Below are 22726 nucleotides of genomic sequence, written 5' to 3' on the forward strand. Positions count from 1 at the left end.
CATCGAACGGTCTTGCTTCCACTGTTTTTCTGTGTATCATCACCATCGCACCATTTCCATTGGCGAAGCACACTGCATTAGCTGAGTGCTACGTTCGTTGCGGCATTCACTGCCGCTATATGCTCAATTTGAACCCACTACGGGGCTCGAGGGCTCTTTAAGGTCTTTTTATTGCCCCAGTGCATTCAGTTTAACTTTCAGTAACGCGTCCAAAAAACTCATCACGGAAAATACATACACATTACAGAACACTCAATAACCCAAATTCAATAAAAACATTCATATTTTCCAGAATTATCAACTCATTTAATGTCATTGGCTATACCCAATTTTTACAATCATGAATTGCTAAATGAAAGCAGAAACTGTGAAACTAAAAAGGTCAATGTTGTTAACTATTTCTTGTACAATAAGCTTCCCTGTATGTCGAACTAACATTTGCCATCTTCAACTGTTCCACTTAAAGGAAGTTCGAGTTTTAGAAGAAAAAACAAATCATTTGAATGAAGATTTTAAGTAATGCAATATCAACACACAAAAACAGACGTTTAAATTACAAAATATCAGTCCCTCTATTGACCGTTCTTCTCATATTTTCTAACACCAATATGGTTTTCATTGAATCAGTCCGTCTATTCAAAATCACTATCATTATTTTCAATGGAATATCAGTATATAGCAGTGAAAGTCGTCACAGTATCATAACCCTTACTCTGTTCACAAGTAGTTCGAGAAGATGAAATGTTACTTGAACGGTTTGGTTGAATAACACATTAATACAGATCAGGGGATATTTCGAAGGATTAACGTCCCTAGGATTGAAGAACTTTGACCACAATACGTATTTCATATTATTTTTAAACAGACCGTCGTTCGTCGGGGTCCAATTTATATTCAAATGCTCCATAATCTTGTCTGGAACTGCAACAAATCCTACCGAAAGTGATAAATTAGTCGGTTATTTTGATAATTCTTGAGAAAGGGCTTCACATAATTTACCTTTATCTGCAAAGATAGAAGCGTAGGCACGCATCAACTTTCCGCTTTCACGATAATATACTTTCTGTGCAGATTTCAATGGCATTGTATTTACAATCATTCATGGATTATGCAAATCGATTTGACGTTCTTCGAACGAAAAGAATCACTGCGATTGAAAGAACGACTTTATATGTTTGTATAATTGTAAAGCGGAGCAAGAAAAACTCATTCCCGGTAACTTAGCTTCATCCATTCTATTCTGATATCGATTTTAAACAAATTTTCCTTTTTAGCAGCGGTTATTTCTAAATACGATTCTATCGCAGTTGCTATTACGTGAAATTCTTTAAATATTATTTCAATATCAAAAAAGATCTTTCATTTTTTTTGTGACCAAAGGGACGTAAGGGACGTAAGGGTGATCGGACACGACCTCGACTTAAATACATTTAAAATTCGACGGATATAAAATTCGAAAAAGAAATGATTAAAGTACCTATAGGGTTGTTCGGAAAGTCATTTCGTTTTTTTTGTGGAAATGAAAGACAGTTTTCGTATAATAAACAAATACTTTATTAAATTATATATTGACCGTTCTGGTCCAACACTTTTTGCCATCTTTCTGGTAGTAGCATAATTCCACGCTCATAAAATTGTTGGTCTTTGCTGGCAAAAAACTGATCGAGGAGGTTTTGGACCTCTTCATTTGAGGTGAAGGTTTTACCGTCTAAAAAATTTTGGAGTGACCGGAACAAATAATAATCCGATGGTGCCAGGTCTGGAAAATATGGTGGGTGTAGCATTGTATCCCATTCAAGCTGTAAAAGCTTTTGGCGAGTGACCAAACTTGTGTGGGGTCTCGCGTTGTCTTGGTGAAACACTACACCTTTCCTGTTGATTAGTTCTGACCTTTTCTGTTGAAGTGCATCATTCAGTTTGTCCAGCTGATGACAGTAGACTTCCGAATTAATCGTTGTGTTATCCGGTAAAAGCTCAAAAAAAAAACGATTCCTTTAAAATCCCACCAAACAGACAGCATCACCTTTTTTTGGTGAATATCGGCTTTGGAAATGGTTTGGGCCCGTTCATCTTTTTTGCTCCATGACCTCTTGCTTTTGACGTTGTTGTATACAACCCATTTTTCGTCCCCAGTAATGATGCGCTTCAAAAACGGATCATTTTCGTGATGTTTGAGAAGCGAATCGCAGACGTCAATGCGGCGACACAGATTTCTCTCTGTGAGAACATGGGGAACCCATACATCGAACTTCGAGGATAATCCCAGGCCTTTCAAGTGGTCATAAACCGTTGAATTTGATAAATTTAACCTCAATCCGATCTCACGTGTTGTTATTCGCCGGTTCACATCAACTAATGCCTTTATCGCGTCTTTATCAGCTTCAACCAGCCTTCCTGAACGTGGTGCATCTTCGACATCAAAATTGCCGAATCGAAATCTTGCGAACCAGTTCTGGCACTGGCGTACTGTCAACACACCTCCATACACATCAGTCAATTTCTTTCTGGCTTGAACAGCATTTTTACCCTTTCTGTAGTAAAACAGTAAGATATGTCGAAAAGCTGCTTATCGCTCTCCATATTTAAAAGGGCACCAACCAAAAACCACTGCGTAGAATTAATTGGAATTTTTCACATACAAGCCTTGCTATATGAGCTCTCAAAGCATATAAAAATTATACGGCTTAAATGTGAAGTTGGGTGCAAAAGAATACAATTAAATTATGCATTAAATCCTCTGTCGGGAAAAAACGAAATGACTTTCCGAACAACCCTATATAACAGTTGCCAATAATTTTTCGTGGGTGTTTTTATTGTGTTTATATTTTCGCTCTAAAATCAATAATGCCTGAAACGGTACACTTTAGTAAGTACAGTTTATTAGCTTTTCAATTTCCGTCGTCATTCTTATCGGAAAAATTCGATAACAGAATCGTTGCAATGAAAGGAATAAGCAGATGCGTTAGCCGTCAGGTTGGATAATTCACCTTGCCTGGTCAACTCGCACAAACAGTGACAGAATCTTTGGAGGATATCAGTTATTGAATTAATTGATCTTGGGAGTCATATCGTCGATAACCCGAGAGACCGTGGAGATTAGCGAAGATTGCTCCCCAGCGAAATTAGCCTACAGTTTAATATGGAAACTAATAAACATTGTAATTCACTAATATGATTCTAGATCAGTGTTCCTTATCTAACGGGGCCTACAGAATTATCCAAATAACTCAGTTGATTCTCATAACGATAGGAAAATAGCTGCTTGAATTAATTTGTGTGCTTACATGGAATTTAAATTAATGTATGTACAAATCATGAAAACTGAAAACCTTAGGATTTGTATGTATCATAATGATCACAGTGTAGATTTCTTGAGTTGCTATAGCGTATTCCAGTCAAAATGCTCTAGGTGTTTCTCCGTAATCGTCAAGGTTCCTACTGGAAAAAGTAGAAGGGGGTGCTATTGAAGTGAATAATGAAAAGGAGAAGTAGAATGTGTATGTTGGTAAGTTGTTCTTGTTGCTCTTATCCACTTATCACAATTCTCCAAATCAAACAGGTCTAGTTGTTGTACATGACGCTGTCATACCGCGCCCAGAATCGGATAAATTGTTGTGGATTTCCTATAAATTTTCTTGACCCTTAACAGCGCTGCCTTTTGAATCATGCGATTCCATGCTGCATCAAGTTAACACCCTCCAAAGCTCCGCACTTCTTCCAGTTACACCCTGTATATTGACAATTATTGACGTTTGAATGTGTTCCTTACTGAGAGTCTTGTTGAAGTCTGAATTCATGAAAGACAGATTTTGATCTAAAGCAATTCAAATCGTAGTTTGAGTCCTGATTTCCAATCAACTTGTCGAATGAACTATTAGGTCATGTTATACTTATTCACATTCATATACTGCAACGTGATGGTCAGCAGTAGTCATTCCCTTTATTTCTAATTACGCTAGCATAAATTATAAAGTAAGCTCAAGTCGACTCTCCACATTTCGCTAAATTTGATATTCAATGCAGCTGACGTAATGTGGTATGAAGGAGATGTATTCTAATTGCCCAGATGTTAATGTTTGTTAGATTTTCCCATTTTTCACAGAAGAAACAACCGCATTTCGTTTGTACGCTGGAAACGTGCCAACAAAGTTTCTTTGTTCAACACATCGTTCTTTCACATTCGTTTGTTTTACACAATGCTTTATGAATATCCATCATCTCTGAATTTTCATGAAATAATATTGCACGTTTATAAGACCCGAAATGCACTTATCTTTTGAAAACCATAGGACTTGATGGTAATATCCATACAGAGCGTAGGCATCATTTAAGTAAAAATTCTTGATGTTGTTAATGAATTACACAACATACGAAGCTTCTTCTTATTCCGTACTCCGATGTAGATCATATCACATATCACAACACGCTAATAATCTGAACCACGCCTAAAACTAAGTAACATGCTGCTTTTTTTGCATTAGGGTAAGATCAAAGTATATTGGTTCTAATCCGGGTTCCTCTGACCCAGTCCATGTTCTTCTGTGGTGACCTCGGATCATTTAGGCATACACTGGGGTACGAATATTCCTCAGATAACCTTTCATTTCTCATCTGTCTTCATTTCGTTCTTATCATCCAATTTTTTCCAGCTGATGTCTCTGATTCCTAAAACAAAAACTAAAGAACGTCTTCTGCACTACCCTCTCGTTTAGCACTAAAGTGTAGGTGTTCAAGAAATGATCTGAAACGGATGGCAAACATTTTTTTATTTTGCTGTGGTTTCTACTATGAGAAAACAAAAATACAAGGGATATGCGACATACACTAACGGCCATTTCCGAAATTTATTTTATTGTGCCATTTTTTTCTGAGGTGTCAGAATGCCGCCACGTTTCCTTCACCATTTTCTTGCAAAATGTGACTGACGAAATTGGAGATACAGTCATTTGTCATTTTCTTACTTTTACCGCAGCCGCCTTTCTTAATGTCTGTCATCTCGCCAAAACAGCATGATATATGTTACAATATATAAGCGTTTTCCTTCTCTTCTATTTTTTTCTTTCTTCGTCGTGTTCGAAGAGCAAATGAAATTGCGGAACGACAAACTTTTAGCTCTGACAAAACCGCCTGCAAGGTAACGGCAACTAAATTGTTCTCATTGCGAAATTGAAGGCGCTGCTTTTACGGAACAAATGGATACGCGTTTCTGATGATATAAAGAGGAAATTTATGAAAATGGAGAGAAAAACCATGAAATGATCACCTCAAAACCATAAATTTGTTCAATCTAAACTACATAAGTTTAGAACATTTTGTAGTTGTATGTTCTCGGGGCTTTCTGGTAGATGAGATCTTCTTCCCAAGGAGTTTCAACAAATTCAAAGTCGCACTTCATACCAGGATTAATGAATTTCTATGTTGGAGTTATCGGAATAAGGAAGTTGACGGATTCCATTGAAATTCTGTTTGCTGATACAGTGAATAGAGGAGGTTAGAAATGAAGAGGTATTAGAAATAATAGGAGAACAGAAAACTTTATGGAAGCCAACATAAAATCGGCGAGATGGGAGATTGGTAGGATACCTTCTCAGGCATGAAGGCATAGTCTGAGACATATTAGAGGCAGAAACAGGAGTTAAGGGGAATAAGGATAGACCTAGATTAAATTACTGTTCCCAAATAGTCAAGGATGTTGGATCTTCTAGTTTTAGTGAAATGCGAAGATTAGCACAGGGGAGGAAATAGTGGAGGAGCGTATCCAACCAGTCTTAGGACTGACGACTTTGTGATGATGATGTCTGGCATGCGCAGCACCCTCCATATTAATCAAGAATCGTCAGATTTAGGATAATGATGGCAGGTAGAGCACACAGCTAGGGTCTCGGAAAGATTAGTGGTGGGCAGTGGCGTCAAGGAAATCAGAACTCTGATCGAGAAGAGACTTTAAGCTATTGGTCAGCAGTGGAAGCAAGCAGATTGCAGTGAATTTGTTCAAAAATGGCTCATTTTCAAGTTTTTTTTCCATAACTTTTAAAGTAATTTTTTTTTTTGAAAAAAAAATTTGTAGATTCTTATTCCATCTACACTTTTTATTCCCATAATTCATTTGTCAATCAATAGGAAAGTAAGGATGAATAATTTTCGTACTAGTTAACTAAGCGCATTTGTTATTTTTCGTTAACAAAAATGAATTTCTTTTACAGGAGAAACAGTAGAATAATATCTCAGACACTGGGTAATCGAAAATTGGCTGGTTGCCAGCAGATTTCTTGCTGTGCGTTCCACGCAGCGCTGAAGTTTTCCTTGTATTGAAGTTTTATCCCATATTTATACAGCGACGGATTGTGCCGTAAGGCACAAATTCGATGCGGACAGCGAACGGACTGCTAAAATTTTTTACAATGGCTTGCTATGCAAAGTCTATAGCATCGAAAGGAAAAAAGAACAACAGAATTTACTGATTCTTTTCAGTACTAAATCAGTAATAGATTTTCCTTTACATCAAAATTCTGTATACTGTATTCAAAATCTTTGGATTGACAGATATTCTTAGATGGACTCATGTTTTGTATCTTCATCAACTTGTGATCGTCAATCCGGTTGAATACGGGACATACGCCTCCAAACCTACACAAATCTTCAATCTTTGCATTTCCCTAACACTACACCATCCCTAACCATTTATGAACGGTAATCTTGTCTATGTCTATCTCTGCTCCTATTCACTTCCGTTCTCCTTCCAATTTATCTCTAACTAACTCCTCATGAGTTAGAAAATCCATATCCAGCTATCCCTCTTTTCCCTTGATGACTTCCATAACGCCCTTTTTTCATTTGCTCTTTCTAGTACCTTCTCATTCCTTACCGCTTCCATCCATGCATACTCAGGGTTCGGCATAGAGGACATCCCGATTTAGGGAGCTCATAGATAATAATGGGAGAAAGGCAATGATGAGTCTATCGATAGCAGATGCACAACTATGCTAAGGAGTTTATTGGAACTAGCGATTTGCTAAATTTGGGTATCTTGTCGTAGAGAATGGACAAATGCATGTGTAGCTTTAACAGAATTATGCAAAAGCGTCAGATTTAACACCATACGATTTCTTTCTCTGAAACTACCTCAAAGCCATCATAAACCAACATCACCCCCAAACTTTGGAATGCCTTAAAGAGACGCTAGTCCACGAAGTTTATACAATTCCGCCCAAGTTGAAACACATGGAGAACTTCTAGGAGAGGTTCAATCAATGTATCAATATTATATGTCGCCATTAAAGTAATGTACTATTTAAAGCTGATTTTTACTTCCCAAATCATGGAATTTATCATGGCGCAACCTGTATTTGGTTTTTAAGTGGAATACACCATATCAAAAACATGACATGACTTACGTTCACCTTATTTGACTACCCTGATGCCATCACTTTCTGAATTAGTCCGTACAATTCCTCCATAATTCTACAGCATAAATCTTCATCCTGCATATTCGAATAGACTCCAAACACACGCAGGTAGGTACCGGCTTAATCAATTAACGGCATACGTGTGTTGCGTAAAAGTTATACCAATGTCGATGTGGAGCTTTCGAATAAATGTTTGGTTGGAAGTGGAGTCGTTAACTAGAAGGGATATGGAACGTCACTCCATCGATGTTTACTTAATCAACCGTTTGTGTTACAGCAGCTAACTAATTTCATTACTTATATATACACTCACGTCCCATGTCCCATATATATGTACATATATGTGCGAATACATACGGCGGTAGATATGTATTCGTAAAACAACAGTTCGATTCCAATTGTGTAATCTTCAAATGCCATTTTTATAATAATAAAAGACGTTTCATACTAACTAGAAAGTCAATAAATCAAAATAGGACTACACAAATGAGAGAGATTAGAGGTTATGTAATCTCTTCAAGTAGTTTTTTCATCATTTCCCAATTTTCCATCCTTAGAGATGGAATGTTTTCCAAATTTATACGGGACTACCCTTGAGATATTACCTATCCAATAAGAAACAGTCAATTAATTACAACTGACGAAAATATCGTGTTGCATACACACAAAAGAAGCTACAGTCCAACTGAGAACCTTCTTTCTTTGAAGTCGTTAGAAAACACTAAACAACTTAAGTCTGATATAATACTTTTTACTTTTTGTGCAATATTAATCTATTCCTGAATATTTTAACCCTCCTCTCCGTGTCATATGTACCAACGTGATTCCAGATAAAAATGGTGGTTATGCTAGAAATAATTTCTTAACCAACCACAAGATGGCCATAATCAAACACTTCCTCGATATGTTTTTGGTACAAACTTATAATCATTGCGTTTTTCATGCGTTACATACATAAACATAACCTAAAAGAAGGTACTTCATCAAATTCTTCAGCCTTTTTAAAATACATAAATTCAAAGTGTAATTCGAAACTCATACGCTCCCGGCTTTTTCCCTAACCGACAATATTTACCTTAACAGTAACCTCATTTGTGTGTCGGTTGAGGAGGCATTTTACGGTCTACAAAAGCACGAACTGAAATTTAAATTAACGTAGCTGAAGAATAAAGTATCTACAAAAGGGTGTGGCGCGCGGTATCACTTGTTATTTAAAATGCGGAGTTAACGGGGCTAGAGAAAAGCTTCCTCGACAGCGTTTCTGTTTTTCTTTTAGTGACAAAAGAATCCCGTCAGTTCAACTTAATTTTCAGTCGCTAGAATAATTCGTACAAGGTAGCTGGGATTCATTCATAATTAGTTAGCTGCAATACAAACAGCTATAGAAAATTAAAGACATGTTTATACAAAAGAAATTATAATTTTACAAGCCGGTCCTTTAGCTTTTTGGGAATCTACAAAAGGATACTAATTAAAATTATACAATTTATAAAGAATGCACAACAAAAGGAGCTATTACGAGAACAAAATGCAAACGACAAGACTTGACGGTGAGGCAATTAAACTTAGAACAGAAATAAAAAATGACGTGGGAGATCGAATTTGCACTAATCAATACATATTCGATACGTATGGCTGGTGGAAACGGAACTCCTCACACCCCGCGCATTCCACTAGTGAAAAGTAGAGAGGCACGCGCGTTATAATTTAACCCTTTTCGTTTAACGCATTCTCATTTTATTATATTATGTGGAAATAACGAAGAAAAGTTTCGGTACTGATAAATTTATTACAATATTAAATATATTTAACTCATTAAGACATTTTAATCATTAACATGAACATCCACAGAATTGGCTCTTGTCTGGTAAAAGTCTAGTAGTAACTAAGAGTAATTAATTTGGAAACACGTGCAATAACATAAATTAGATATTATGCAAAAACAAAAACTTACCTTTGAAATGGGTCAATATTGTTGTGGATTTAGCCAAGGATCTGGTAGTCCCAGAAGTATTAGTAGCTGCAATCTGGAACAATAAATACCACCATGAAAAGGAGGTGTAGAATGTTTTGATACAGTAAAAAATGAGGACAACAAAGGAATACCGGACTCTGTTTTTTGATATTTAAATTTTTGGATTTCGTCTATTTGTTTCTGTTCAGTATTTTGGGTCTTTGGTATGTTATTATTATCATATAAGAATACCTACTTAAAATTTTCTTTTCCAGTAAATTATTTTACTATAGGTACCTTAATTTACTAGAATATTTAGATTACATGGATAATATTCTCTTCGTACATGTTTGAGAAATAATATTCTACGTCTTGCAGGTGTTCGCATGTAAGACGTGTCCATTGTGCTGGATTATATTTTGTATATCGCGGAGAAATTGGATGTATTACATCATGCAATATAACTCTATAGAAATTATGGTTTATGAGCTGCAAACATGAAACTAGTAATATTACATTTTAGCGGAACATTGAGCAAACTTTTAGAAATTGCTTTGAGTTACGTGGAATGCCTAGGTAATCGAACTGAACAGAGTCAAACTTTAACTTTAACTCATGCTACCGATGCCAACCAGATACGTTTCTATGTTTGCAGTTTCATTGAATTTGGTTCAAATATAAAGTGTAGGCAATTTCAAACTTATTGGTTCCCATCAGCTCACCATAGACAGTTTCGACAAAATAGCGCCCAACCTGAGCCTGCTGCATCTATCTGTAGAGATTTCCTATATTAGTTGTGGATTTATTAATGTTCAAGAGGTTCCTTTAGGAAATATTGTGCACGTTGACTTAATCATAGAGAAAAACACCTAAACAAAAATGTGCTTCTATAGAATCGATTAAATAAATAAGGATGAATAATGGTCCACCCTTATCAGCGTCATATGCGTTATGTTATCTTTGAAATAAGTTATGATGTCAGCTCATAACTCTCGGGATAACTTTCAACGGAAAGCTATTCGGATTATTATTCATTTTAATCGGGATAATGCATACGACCATCGATCAGAGGATTCCTGCGATTTATTAAAGGGTTCGTTGAACCGATTCCGATGCCTAAACTGTGGCTTACAGGCTGGCCTAAAGCAAAAAAAAATTCCCGCATTAACCTACTTCTTAGCAGATTAGGGACAGCGAGCAAAAACTTGTTATATCGATTGCTCACATCGGTCGAATACGTGCTTTCTAATAGACTGCTTCCTACTTTTTGCAATCGTCCACCTAATCTAGATGTGCCCTCGTCCTTTGTTACTTACACGCGTTCTTTCACGGTTCATGCAGTGAATCTGAAAGAGGGATAGAAATTTCGAAAGACGCAACAGCAAAGAAATGTAGTAATACGGTGAAATCAAATGAAAACTATGAAAATACACAAATTAATTCTTACACCAGCTCATAATTAGAACCAACGGTAATTATTCTATCCCCTCATCCCAGTTATTGTCAACCTTTTTCTAAATAACCTTGAACAATACACTCTCGCTATAACCCCCTTGCATCCGACCATCTATCTGCGCTATATGGATGATTTCTTCGTCTTTTGGCTCCTTACTGTGCTCCTCTATAGATGAACTTCACGGCCGTCATAAAAGCATTAAGTTCAGTATGGAGCCAGAAGAAGACAGATGTCTTCCTCTCCTTCAAGTTCCGTACAAAGACAGGATGGATTGCTCAGTCAAACCGTTACCTCAAGAAAACGCATCCAAACAGGTCTTGTCCGTTAATATAGAGAAAAGTACGGCGTAGGCGATACGCACGAATGCATATCGATCGTGGGTTGGTCCCTAGAATATTACCGTCAGATATTTTGGATCCAACCCCAATACCACCATTCACGACCGAAGAGGAGCATCATAAAAACTCTGGTACATCGCGCTAAGTACATTTGTCAACATAGCCATGGACAATATCACATTCAACATTTGCAGAAGCTGCTTACAGCTAACGGCTACGATAGGAGGGAGATCAGACAGGTTGTGAAGATGTCACATAAGGAAAAGGATCAGAATTCCACGCCACAAGATTATGCAACTGCCCACAGGAAAGGAGAGAGAATTGGAACGTAGAGTAAAAACTATCTTCGCGGCTACCTCGAGGACACAAGAAAAGTTGAAACCGGTGTAGGATAAACTCGACCTTCTGAGTTCGGTTGGTATCTGTGAGATGCTCTATGAATGTGGAAGGGCTTACGAGGGATAAACGCAGTGTTAAAGTGAAGAAGATAGAACACGACAGATAAAAACAAAACCATTTGGGTGTTTTATTCCCACCACTCAGTAATGCTAATGGGCGGGCAGTCCCTCCGGACTACGCTGGAAGGTAGACCGGAAAGCCTTTTTCAGTCTCCTTTCAGGAATCGTGGAAATGGGTAGATGGTGGTTCGAGTGAAAAAGATGAGATGGATGAAATGATGACAGAAGAAAAGGAAAGAATATCTGTAGAATATTACTGCCCCAGCATTTGCCTAAGTCAAACTTGGACCAAGGCAGACGGACTTGGAATTAAACCGGCGATCTCCCGAATGCTAAGCAATGGTCTACACCTCTAAGTCGTGCCACTGGGCCACTAAAGATGTGTATGTCCATGTCAGCCTGAAAAATAATGGTGGTTACCGAACACGTTTCACGGGAGGTCGTAATCGAGATTAGAAGCGTTCACATAACTATAACAGAGAAGATGAGTTGACATTAAGTTCATTATGATCTGCTGACAAGGTAGATTAGTCTGCCATTTGACGAATATATTCAGCGGGAATCATTTCAATAATCTTTAGAAACTAGCGTGTTAGTAGCAACAAGCACTTAGTCTTAAAATGTAATTTCGAAATATTGTGAGTAGATATTAGTTATGGAATACACTGGTTAGATGTTTGTCAGTTTCTTTTTTTTACAAAATACAAAATTTACAATGAATATTTATCGAAAAGCAAAAGAAACTTCGTCCCACGACTTCACACAACTTTCTTCTTCAGATAGTTACTTTAATGTTTAGTTTTGCACACTGTCATGGAAGAATTGTAATTACATTTGCATTGGAGATTTTGTATCTGAAGTAGAGCTAAAGATACGGCAATGGGTATTGTAGATGACATTGCTTTCCCATCGTACTCCCAATAGATAGAAAGTGAGCTACATCGTCTGATCTTAGCTTTTAATGGATATAAAATCAATTTTTCATGTTCCTCTTCGGCAACTGAGATCCTATATCGCAACGAAAATAAAATTTTGCCCTGAGAGATAGATATTTCTTTGCCGGCAAGCCAGATGAATGAGTGAAAATTTTATAAGCAACGTAAATAAAGTTCTCGTGAATTGTCAATATTTCACTGAACTTTATATAGCTATTTCTCGAGTGTGATGCTGATCATTTACGAAATCGTTTAGTGCCACTACTTTTAGCACTTATTATATGGTTTAAAGACTAAAATATCGTGGAAGCAAAATTCCTGCTGTGATAGTTTTATTTTATATAGTGTAAATTCTCTAATGTAAAACAGTATGAACTTCTTATCAAAAAATTAAATAATAATTGGATAGGCCTACATTTTTGGAAATTGCAATGCTTTGTCATTAAAATTTTAGTACAAAGTAAAATATTATTGTATGAAATTCTTATTTCTTTAGATAAGACACTTTCAGCAACCTGGGTTTTCCTTTTATCATTCTCGTTAGCTAGAAATCTCATATTTTTATGGGTGGAAGCGAGTGTTAACGACGTCGCCTATTGTACCAAACAAATCCAAATAGGAATCAGATGTTGAAAGGTAACAAGGTCATTAAAAATGTAGAAATTGACAAAAATATATAAAATTCACTTGCATTGTATAAACGTCTTCTATCTGCCACATTATGATTAATATTTTCTTAACAGGTATACATTTTAATTTTAGTATTGAAAATAAAACTTGGCTCGTTCTTATGGGATCTAACTCATAAAATCGTCGAGCGACAGATCTGGCGATCGATGGGGGTCGACGGTCGAGGGTTGCTAGGCTAGGTCACAAGAAAATGCATATAAGCACATAAAGGATAAATATTTCGGTGATTGATTAATGTCGATGAGTTGCGTCTAATAACGTTGCAATATAGACATGTGTAGGTTATGTTTCTTAAAAAAGAACAAACAGCTATCTTCGATTTAAGTTCCAGAAGTCTTCAAGACTTTCTTGATGTTTTAAATTCACGTTTCCCTTCGGTTAAATTTACTGTAGAAATGGAAAAAGATGGCAAATTACCATTTTTAGATACGTTGGTTATAAGAAATGGGAATTCTTTAGAATTCGACATCTACAGAAAACCCACTAATACCTCTAGATATATACCCAACGACTCTAATCATTGTGTTCAACATAAAATGGCTAGTTTTAACTTCCTTGTACACAGATTACTTAGCTTCCCTCTTAGTAAAAATAGATATAATAAGGAACTCTGTACAATTAAGAAAATTGCAAAAGACAATGGTTACAATTGTAACATTATTGATAAATTAATTAATAAGATAAAATTTAGGAATTTTATTTCAAGATCTACGACTTTTCAAACAGATGCTAATAAAACCAAGTTTATTACTATGCCATACGAGCCAAGATTTACTCGCGGACTCGAGGGTATTTTTCGAAAACTTGGTTTACGGATTGCTTACAGTTCAAATGGCAACTCCATTCAAACTCTCCTTGGTAACCCTAAGGATAAAATTCCATTCTTAGAAAAGTCGGGGATATATGAAATTAGTTGTAATGACTGTAGTAAAAAATATATTGGACAAACTAGACGTTCAATCAAAACCAGATTTAAAGAACATCTAGCTCATGCTAGGTTTGGTAGAGAAGAAAAATCTAGTGTTGCCCAACATATTCTTACTGATGGACATAATATTAATATTAATAACCTTAAGTTAGTTAAAGAAGTTAGGAATAATCGTTTACTAAACAGTTTTGAAAGTTTATACATTTATAAAAATAAACAAATTGTTCTTAACAATGACAACGGTCCCATCCCTGGATCTCCGCTATTTAGTTTAGTTTAATTACGTTTATGATGATGATGTTAAGGTCCATTGAACATCTACCTTGTTGGCTTCGGGTCATGTTCACTGAACCTTAACAACTATCAGTATAAATTAGGATTAGTTCTCATTTAGGTTTAGTTTACTTCAGTCCCTGAAGAAGGTAACTTTGTTACCGAAAAGTGCTTCGGACAACTACAGTGTCGTGTTTTGGCGTTGGGGTTTTGAGCTATTCTGTTTGTTCTACAACAACCGCCAAAGTTTTTCCAATCTTCATATTTATGTTTCTTAAGTTTTTTTATTATTGTTAGTTTCCTTAATGAAACTTAGCATGAACCTCCAATGGTGACCTTCGAAATTTTAACCCCAAATCGCATTGCCTCACACTTCATTCACCAGCTTTTTGCCGTAAATGAATCAGAAAGTTATACAGCGAGCGACTCAGCTAATGATACAGTCTCGCATTGATGATGTACACATGAGAAGTGGGCGAAACACTAAACAAGTTTTGTGGCTGAGTCTCTTTTTGGCTTAATTATTCCTTTAACACAGTCTCCATCATCCACTTTGAGTATGGTAGGTAATTATTATACATCATAGAAGACTTAAAACGAAAATACCATCGACCCGAAATGTCTTCTTAATGCTCATAGTTTCACAAGCCTGATGCTAGAAGGTCCTTCCATTTAATTCTGTAATTGACTACAAAATTACAAAATACGAACATACCTACATATAATCCCCTTTAATTTATAGGAAGGTAGGTACGTGTATATATGGATTTAATCATGAACTAATAACTTTCCGTGTTGCCCGTTGAGAAGCTCTATTAATTCTTCTATATGAGAAACCTAATATATATAAAGCTATCTGCTAGTTTCACGTTTATGGACCATCACTTTTGAAAATGCCCATAAAATATTTTACTGTGACTTATGTACCTATTACTATGTACTTTGTTATGCAACGTTGGGTAATAATACATTACGCGCTCTCTATAAATTGAACATGGAACGAAGGGTTATGTTTCAATATAATGTTCAGTAAATAAATAATCAAATACTTGAATAAATTAAGAAATATTATGAATATGGAAACCAGTCATAACAATTATCGTGTGCCTCTTGTCCAAAAGAAATCCCACTTTGACTTCGATTTTGATCACTTTCAAAATCAAAGTTAATGATAACGTGATGTAGTGTCAATCAAAAGACTGTAATAGAAAACAAAATTCAAATAAAACATGAAGAACCCAGATAATAGTGACCCCTCTAAAAGTATGGTAGAGTTGAAGCGATGAAAATGTCAAAGTCAAAGAATGAGTCAAACCATAGAGACAAAAGAATTGACAAAAGGTGACTTATGGAAGTATTGATACTTCAGGGGTTAGAGAAAATCCAAAAATGATGATGATATCGTTTTAAGAACATTATGTGAGAAATAACCCAATATAGAAGCTTCAATGATGAAAAGGTCATTGTTGTTTCAATTTCAGTCATAAATTTTATGAGTTGAATTTCTATATTTCCATTCTACTTGCTGTGTTTGAAATCTGTTACTGTGCTACTATCATGTAGATATATAATGAATTTCAACATGCGTTTCGATTTTCCATTTGCAGTTCACACCTTCAACTTTGATTCAAAATCATTCGCTCTGTCACCATTCCAATTTGTTTCAAACGATCTCATTCCAAATCCTCGCTATAAATAATAGTTCGATGGATGCAGTCTTTTGAAGTTTAATGCAGAAAATAAAATGGACGGTATGTTGGTTGTCCCATCGTTCCGAATTAGTACGGAAAGACCGATAGAAATTGCTCTGATGTGTAATCGAATGGACGTAATATGTACATATAGTGCTTTCTCTCCCTTATTTCTGTTCTTGTAAAGCTTTAGAAAGGATGAAGGAAGTGGATTGGAGTATCGAACCGGACAAGTACCGAATACCATTTGGATTCGAGGTAATCTGCAATTAGCTGCAGACAGTTACTGTTCGACTACTACGGTCCGATTAGAACCGTGAAACGTCGAAAGTAATCCACTTCAACCGTAGGCTTTTGCCGTATCAGAGGGAGCAGTGGAAGAGGGGACATGTTGTCTCACACCCCAAACAAATAAAACGGTTGGTAGCTTTGGATTACATACATACAGACGCCGAGGTAAATATGTTTTTGAACTGATGCGATGATTCCCATCATCATTGAGATGAACCAAATTTGGAACAGATCCTCTTTAAATAAAGAAGTTACTGACAAGATAACTTAGGAGGTTGATAGCTTGTAAGATAAAATATTTGCAGCGGTGTTTTCAGGCCCCGCTTGCTTTTGCTTTTCCTTCACTGGCTCTAAACCTAAAGGATAGCTTTTATTGTTATTCAATCATTCTTTCTCAAACGGTTGTTTAGGGTGCTTTGGACCTTCTACTTTCTTATTTTACGGCTAATGATTTTTGATATTTGAAGTGGTCTACCTAAAGTTTTATTTGGAGATTCTATTAAATATATTTGTTCAAAAAGTTTTTTGGATTCTCTAGAGAAACTCTGAAATCTCCCTGGCCGGGAGGGGAAGCGTGAAATAGACCGTTGTTTTCTTCATTACTTGCTTATATACTTCGTCTTCACGTTATTTAGTGGAACAGAATACCTTTTTAATCCCTCTATTAAAATTCCACTAAAGTCTATCGGAAATACTAACCAAGACCTTACTAACCCCAATCCATATTAGGGTGCTTTTCTCAATGAAAATTATGTTGGCGTCAACCGTATTAATACCGTGTGATTTAGTGCTTTGCGAGTGAAAATGTCCATCCAGTCCTTCCGGGGATTAGAATCACTGTACCTACTTCATGCCCTTTTGTGAACAAGTAATAGGGGCTGATGGATAAACGAATTACTTTTAAAAGTGCTTCGTTATTGGTGGTTCAAAAGGCTTCAAGCTCTTTCAAAGTACTTGAAGCTCTTCCAAAGGTGTTCGAGCTTCGAGCCCCATTGCTTTCGGAAGTAATAGAGAGTTGGAAGTCCTTGGATTTTAAAATATAGTTGGGTCTTCAAGTTCCAAATATTACGTTTCAGCTTTGAATTTAAGGGTTAAGCTGTTTCGGTGAGGGCTTTTTGCCTTTGATTAATTTTATACGTCATTATTTTGAAACAAATCTCTTCATGGTTGCTCCATGATGGTATCCCAGAAATCCAATTAACTCCAATTCGTACAGGCTGACTATGCAACACCGATTCATTACCACCAAAGAATCTTTGGATAAAATATAGAGCACAGCCAAATTTAACTCATTTGAACAGTGAATCGACGAAAGGACGCATAGTTCCTCTAGAAAGTACTGTTTTTTTTAGTGCGTTATCTCCATAAACAGTTGTTAAGATTTCGTCAATTTCCAAGTTCCAAAAATTTGCAGTCGTTGTTGCATCTGTCAAATAATTTTAGTCGTCTACAAGTAAAGGGTAAAAATGGTACCACAGAAAAGAATCCCTCTAACTGAACGGTTTACTCTAAGAACCATTGGCGCCTCTCTCTCCTGCAGTGACCACTGTCATATCTCACCTTAATATATCTCTAGAAGGTCAGTTCGCGTATGTATTGGACAGACTATGTAAACAGTGGACAGACCATGTAAACAGGAATAACCTAGCTATAAACTCGTCAACTATCCTACTGCAAAGAACATCTTGCAATTTAAGGTAAGAGTCCCAAGAGCCACTCTTTAGATACGAGAATGTCAAAGTAACTGTAGCTACCTTTACAAATTCGAAATGCATTTGCAGTTCCCTAGTAATGTACATATCCAGTGTTTTGCTCCAATTTTTTCGTAACTATTATATATCAACGCGACTGGATCTCTTTTTCCGTTAGAAATCCTGTTTTTACGTTCCCATAAAAATAATGGGGATGCAACAGTTTTTCAGTAGACGCTAACAAATCTGTTCGGTCTGGCGTAAATGACACCACGAAAAAACACGCACGAAAAATTTTCATACATATGTATATATATAGGTACGCTGCTCGGTGTTGTGGAACTGATTTTATCATAACTAAAGTAAACGGCTCGTCGAGCAAAAGAAAATTAAATTGCGAACGATAAATTCCAGTTGGCGGACAAAAACGACTGAAAGGATTTTTTTGGGCCCCTATCTAAATAATCCGTTACCCCTCGCGCTCATATCACTATTACACGCTCACACATCTGAAACATTCTTTGGGCGCTACTGGTCAATGCGGACCTTTTTATCTTACTATTGTGGCAACTGAGAAACAAAATACGTCAACGTAGATAGCATAAAATGAGGCATTTTGGTTACAAATCTTTTATAAGAAACCTTGAATTTGGAAACGGAATTTCCGCTTATTCAGTCATTCTAATGTACTGCAGTAGAGGTAGGAGTATTTCCGCATCGTGGTATACAATAATTAAGCCACATATGTATATATATATCGCATTTCACATCTTAGCCAGTCAGCAAGACAGGGGCGGTAAACACGAAATAATATGTATTCAGGAAGTCGCATTCGTGAAGGCGGAACGCTACAAATTATTCAAATTTTGCACGATTTCTTTTTTATAAATATTAAAGCTTCGATGACATGAACTGTAAAGGAGTGTACCTAATAACTCACAATTACTATTTTTATAAATAATTGTAATTAGTTATGAAACTTCAAGAAAATGTAACCACATTTTGCACTCTGATTGGTGTACTGGGCTGAATAACTTCTTTATACTTAATTAAATAGCTACAAACAGTGCAGTAAACCCTACAAGTGAAAAAAAAACATTTGGGGGTTCCATTCGCACCAGCCAATTGCTGGTGGGTGGGCAGTCTCTTGGACTACGTTGGAAGATAGGGCAGAAGACTCTCTTCAGCCTCCTTTCAGGAATCGTGGGAATGGGTGGTTCGGGTGAAAAAGGTGAGATGGACGAAATGAAGAGAATGAAAGATTATCTGTGAAATATTACTGCCCCAGCTTTTTCCTAAGTGATCCAAGGAAACCACAGAAAAATTTGGATTGAGGCAGACAGACCCAGAATCGAACCGGCGTCCTCCCGAATGCTAAGCAATGATCTAAACCTCTAGGCCAGGGGTCGGCAAGCTTTTTTTGGCCGCGGGTCAAAATCAACCAAAATGCGAGTATTAAAAAGACATTTGGATCAGAGATATTTTCATATTAAAACAGCATTTTAGTAAATAATAAGATATATTTTATTAAGAAAATAATTACAAACATAGTTGAATAAACTTTATTTATAAAGTCTCTCTACAATATCAATGGCTCCCCTGATGTTGAAACTGTGACGTCAATTTAGTCAAGTCTGACTTATAGTTAGTCGGTTTAAGTCGAACACCAGCATCTGAATTTTAAATAGTTAACCTGCTCCTGTTTTTGTTTAAAATAAAATTCATTTGTGAAAATATTTGCTCACATTTATAAGTGGACCCGAATGTGGACAAAATGGCAAAGCCAATTTTTTTTAATGATGAAAACCTCGTAGGAAGTGATGCCCAACATGTTGATATCATGAAAAAATGATTATCTTCTGCATTTTCCCAATCGTTCCGCAATTTCTTGATTTATCCGTCCATAATGTTGAACTTTTAAAATCAATCATTTCGAAACTAAAATTGTCAATTCTTAGATATTCAAAATACTGCAAAATAATATTTGTGGGTCATTTGAAATTACCAAATGGGTCACTCGGTGACCCACGGGTCATAGGTTGCCGAACCCTGCTCTAGGCCATGCCGCTCGGTTCCTACAAGTGAAGATTGGCTTCTAATTGTGGGTTTATTGTGAAAACAAAAACACAATATCAATTACAAATCATACATGGCGTCCCTACAACATCTATGGTTATTTCCTGATCTCGCTGTCGCCCAGAAGCAGCATCGGTTGGTCAATGGGAACTGTCTGTGGTATGTGTTCACTATATAACCACCAGAAGACTATGGGTAAGCAGTTCAATCTTTGTGTTGTGTGAAAACCGCCCAAAAAATTACGGACGTTTTTCACATGTCATTACATATAAAGATTGAGTTCGTTATCTGTTGTAGTCTTCATGGGAATAAACTTATTATCGTATGGCAGTTCGCACTCTTCGTGATGTACACATCGATCTTCAAAATAAAAGAGCTTTTTATAACATATAAAAACAACATTATCGATTGCAAATATTGCATTTCTCAGGCTCCTAATGAAAGTGTTATAAGTAACTTTTTGTTATTTCACGAGCCGGTAAGCAAATGTCAAACAAGACAATGTCTTCCAACTTGTTAAAACTTCTTTAATTATTGTTCGCTCTTCGACAGTTCATTAAGAAGGATTCGTGCGATGGTTATTATAGCACGCTGATATTCTTCTCGTTTCGAAGAGCACATTATTTGTCACACTTTTAGTTGGAACAGTCGCAGCTGCTTTTATGAAATTCGTACTTCATGAAAGAACTCTGATGTAACTAATGAGGTCTTACGATTGTCATATTTATAAAATATATGAAAATGTCTAAAAAAGCTACACGTGACTGCTTCGTTTTGTATAATTCTGACTATGACACATGATAATTAGCATTTTAATTCATAAACCCCTTTCTTTTTGACATTCGACTAATATGTTATTGTTTTATCTCCACCTGAGGCAAAAGTTGCTTAATATGTAAAAGTAAAATATTACTTCCATTATGAAATGTACCTCAACATTGAGAATTATTAATTACATTCGTGCGTGTTTATTCCTGTTTTCATATCCACGTTGAATGCATGAATATAGCACCTCCATATTCTAGATAACGCTAATTAAGGACTTTTAAACTTTCATGAATCAACCCAACGTTAATTTTCATTCCAGTTGTGCATAACCGTCTTTTCTGGGTAATGTATACGTTAATAATAAAATTCTTTTTTTCTTGAACAAGTCAAATTTAAAATACAGCATAAAGAATATTATAACATGCGATAAAACATTATATTTTCTTTAAAACAAATACAAAAGAATACAGAAATCAAATCAAAACAAAATAAAAGAACGAAAACCCAAACAAAACACAACAAAAGCAAACAAAGGACAAACTAAAAGTAAAACAAGCAAACAAAATTTAGAATTGTACGTTGCTGTTTAGCTACCTATTTTCTGATTCAAACGATGTTGTCGGTTTACTGAAAAATTAAATTTTAATGATCAAAAATTGAATCACACCGAAAAAATTAAATTTACTACCAAAAAATAAAAAGGAGTTTCACTGAAAATATGATGGGACCTTCGTGTTCATTTTAAGCCCAAAAACCCCTTTTCCATGAATTAACGTTGATTTCATTCTCGTCCTACAATAAATACTATTATTTTATATTGGGATCCGTCAAATGGGCATACACCATCTGGAGGCAAAATTTATAACTCGAATGAGGGAAAAATTTACATAGGAACTGTGCAAGCAAATTGTAAAACTGTTCATTAAAAAATTAAAACACGTTAAAAAGTAAAAATTTTTTTGATGATGGAGTCTAAAGTTAAATCAAATAAAAAGTTAATATGTTCAGTGAAAAGCTGCAATAGCACTTCAGACATAGATCTTCACTTTTCACCTACATTAACCACTTTCCAATAAAAACTAACCGTTTTATATATGTAAAAAATATATTCGGAAAATTAGAGAAAAAAGTAAACTAATAGAAGCTTGAATGAAAGCAGTAGGTATCAAAGAAGTGAATCCCGGAATAAAAATTTGTTCACGTCATTTTAATGCACATGATTATATTTCAGCAAGTATTTACCATCAGCCATAACCTTAATATTTAAAACTAGAATCATACTAAAATTATAAAGTGAGAAATTATTTATTCCTGTGTAATTGATTTAACACAATTCTATTGATACGATATAAATATTTTGAGGTTAAGAACCTACCTGCTGCAATACCTACAACAAAGTTGCAATAATGTGTTTGCAACGTTCTCTTAAATCGGCTTTGCACGTGCAATACATTGATATGATATTGCTTAAATCACCCAGAATCACCTTATCAATTATATAACGTGAATCACTTTTTAAATCCAATGTTTGTAAAAAGTAGGCAGTAAACTTGACGGAATTTGAAGGCTAGTTTCCGGATTTGTTATTTCCGAATTTTATAATGTGATTGGCATTAAAGACACGCTCACCTTCAACGAAATTTCCTTTCCGAGGCTTTGTGTCAGCCCAATCACATATTGTGTCAATACTTATCATTTTATCGTAAATTGCACGGTACACTATAGGAACTACTACAAATTTTCTTTAATCGGCGCCATGTTTTTAGGCTCC

At 35.8% G+C, this 22726-nt stretch overlaps 1 protein-coding gene and 1 long non-coding RNA gene across 5 annotated transcripts in view; one reads left to right on the forward strand and one right to left on the reverse strand.

Annotated features, from left to right (window-relative positions):
- The window catches only part of LOC108740569, a 123119-nt gene that overhangs the window by 71698 nt on the left and 28695 nt on the right, over positions 1-22726 (reverse strand). For both annotated transcript variants that reach the window (XR_001938362.2, XR_001938359.2), the window contains exon 2: positions 9361-9433. This is a non-coding gene — a long non-coding RNA (uncharacterized LOC108740569). The remainder of the gene's footprint in view (positions 1-9360; positions 9434-22726) is intronic.
- The window catches only part of LOC108740568 (gamma-aminobutyric acid type B receptor subunit 1), a 172165-nt gene that overhangs the window by 62255 nt on the left and 87184 nt on the right, over positions 1-22726 (forward strand). The window lies entirely within an intron of this gene.

Source organism: Agrilus planipennis, unplaced genomic scaffold (assembly GCF_000699045.2).
Source record: "Agrilus planipennis isolate EAB-ADULT unplaced genomic scaffold, Apla_2.0 scaffold180, whole genome shotgun sequence".
Taxonomy (NCBI): domain Eukaryota; kingdom Metazoa; phylum Arthropoda; class Insecta; order Coleoptera; family Buprestidae; genus Agrilus; species Agrilus planipennis.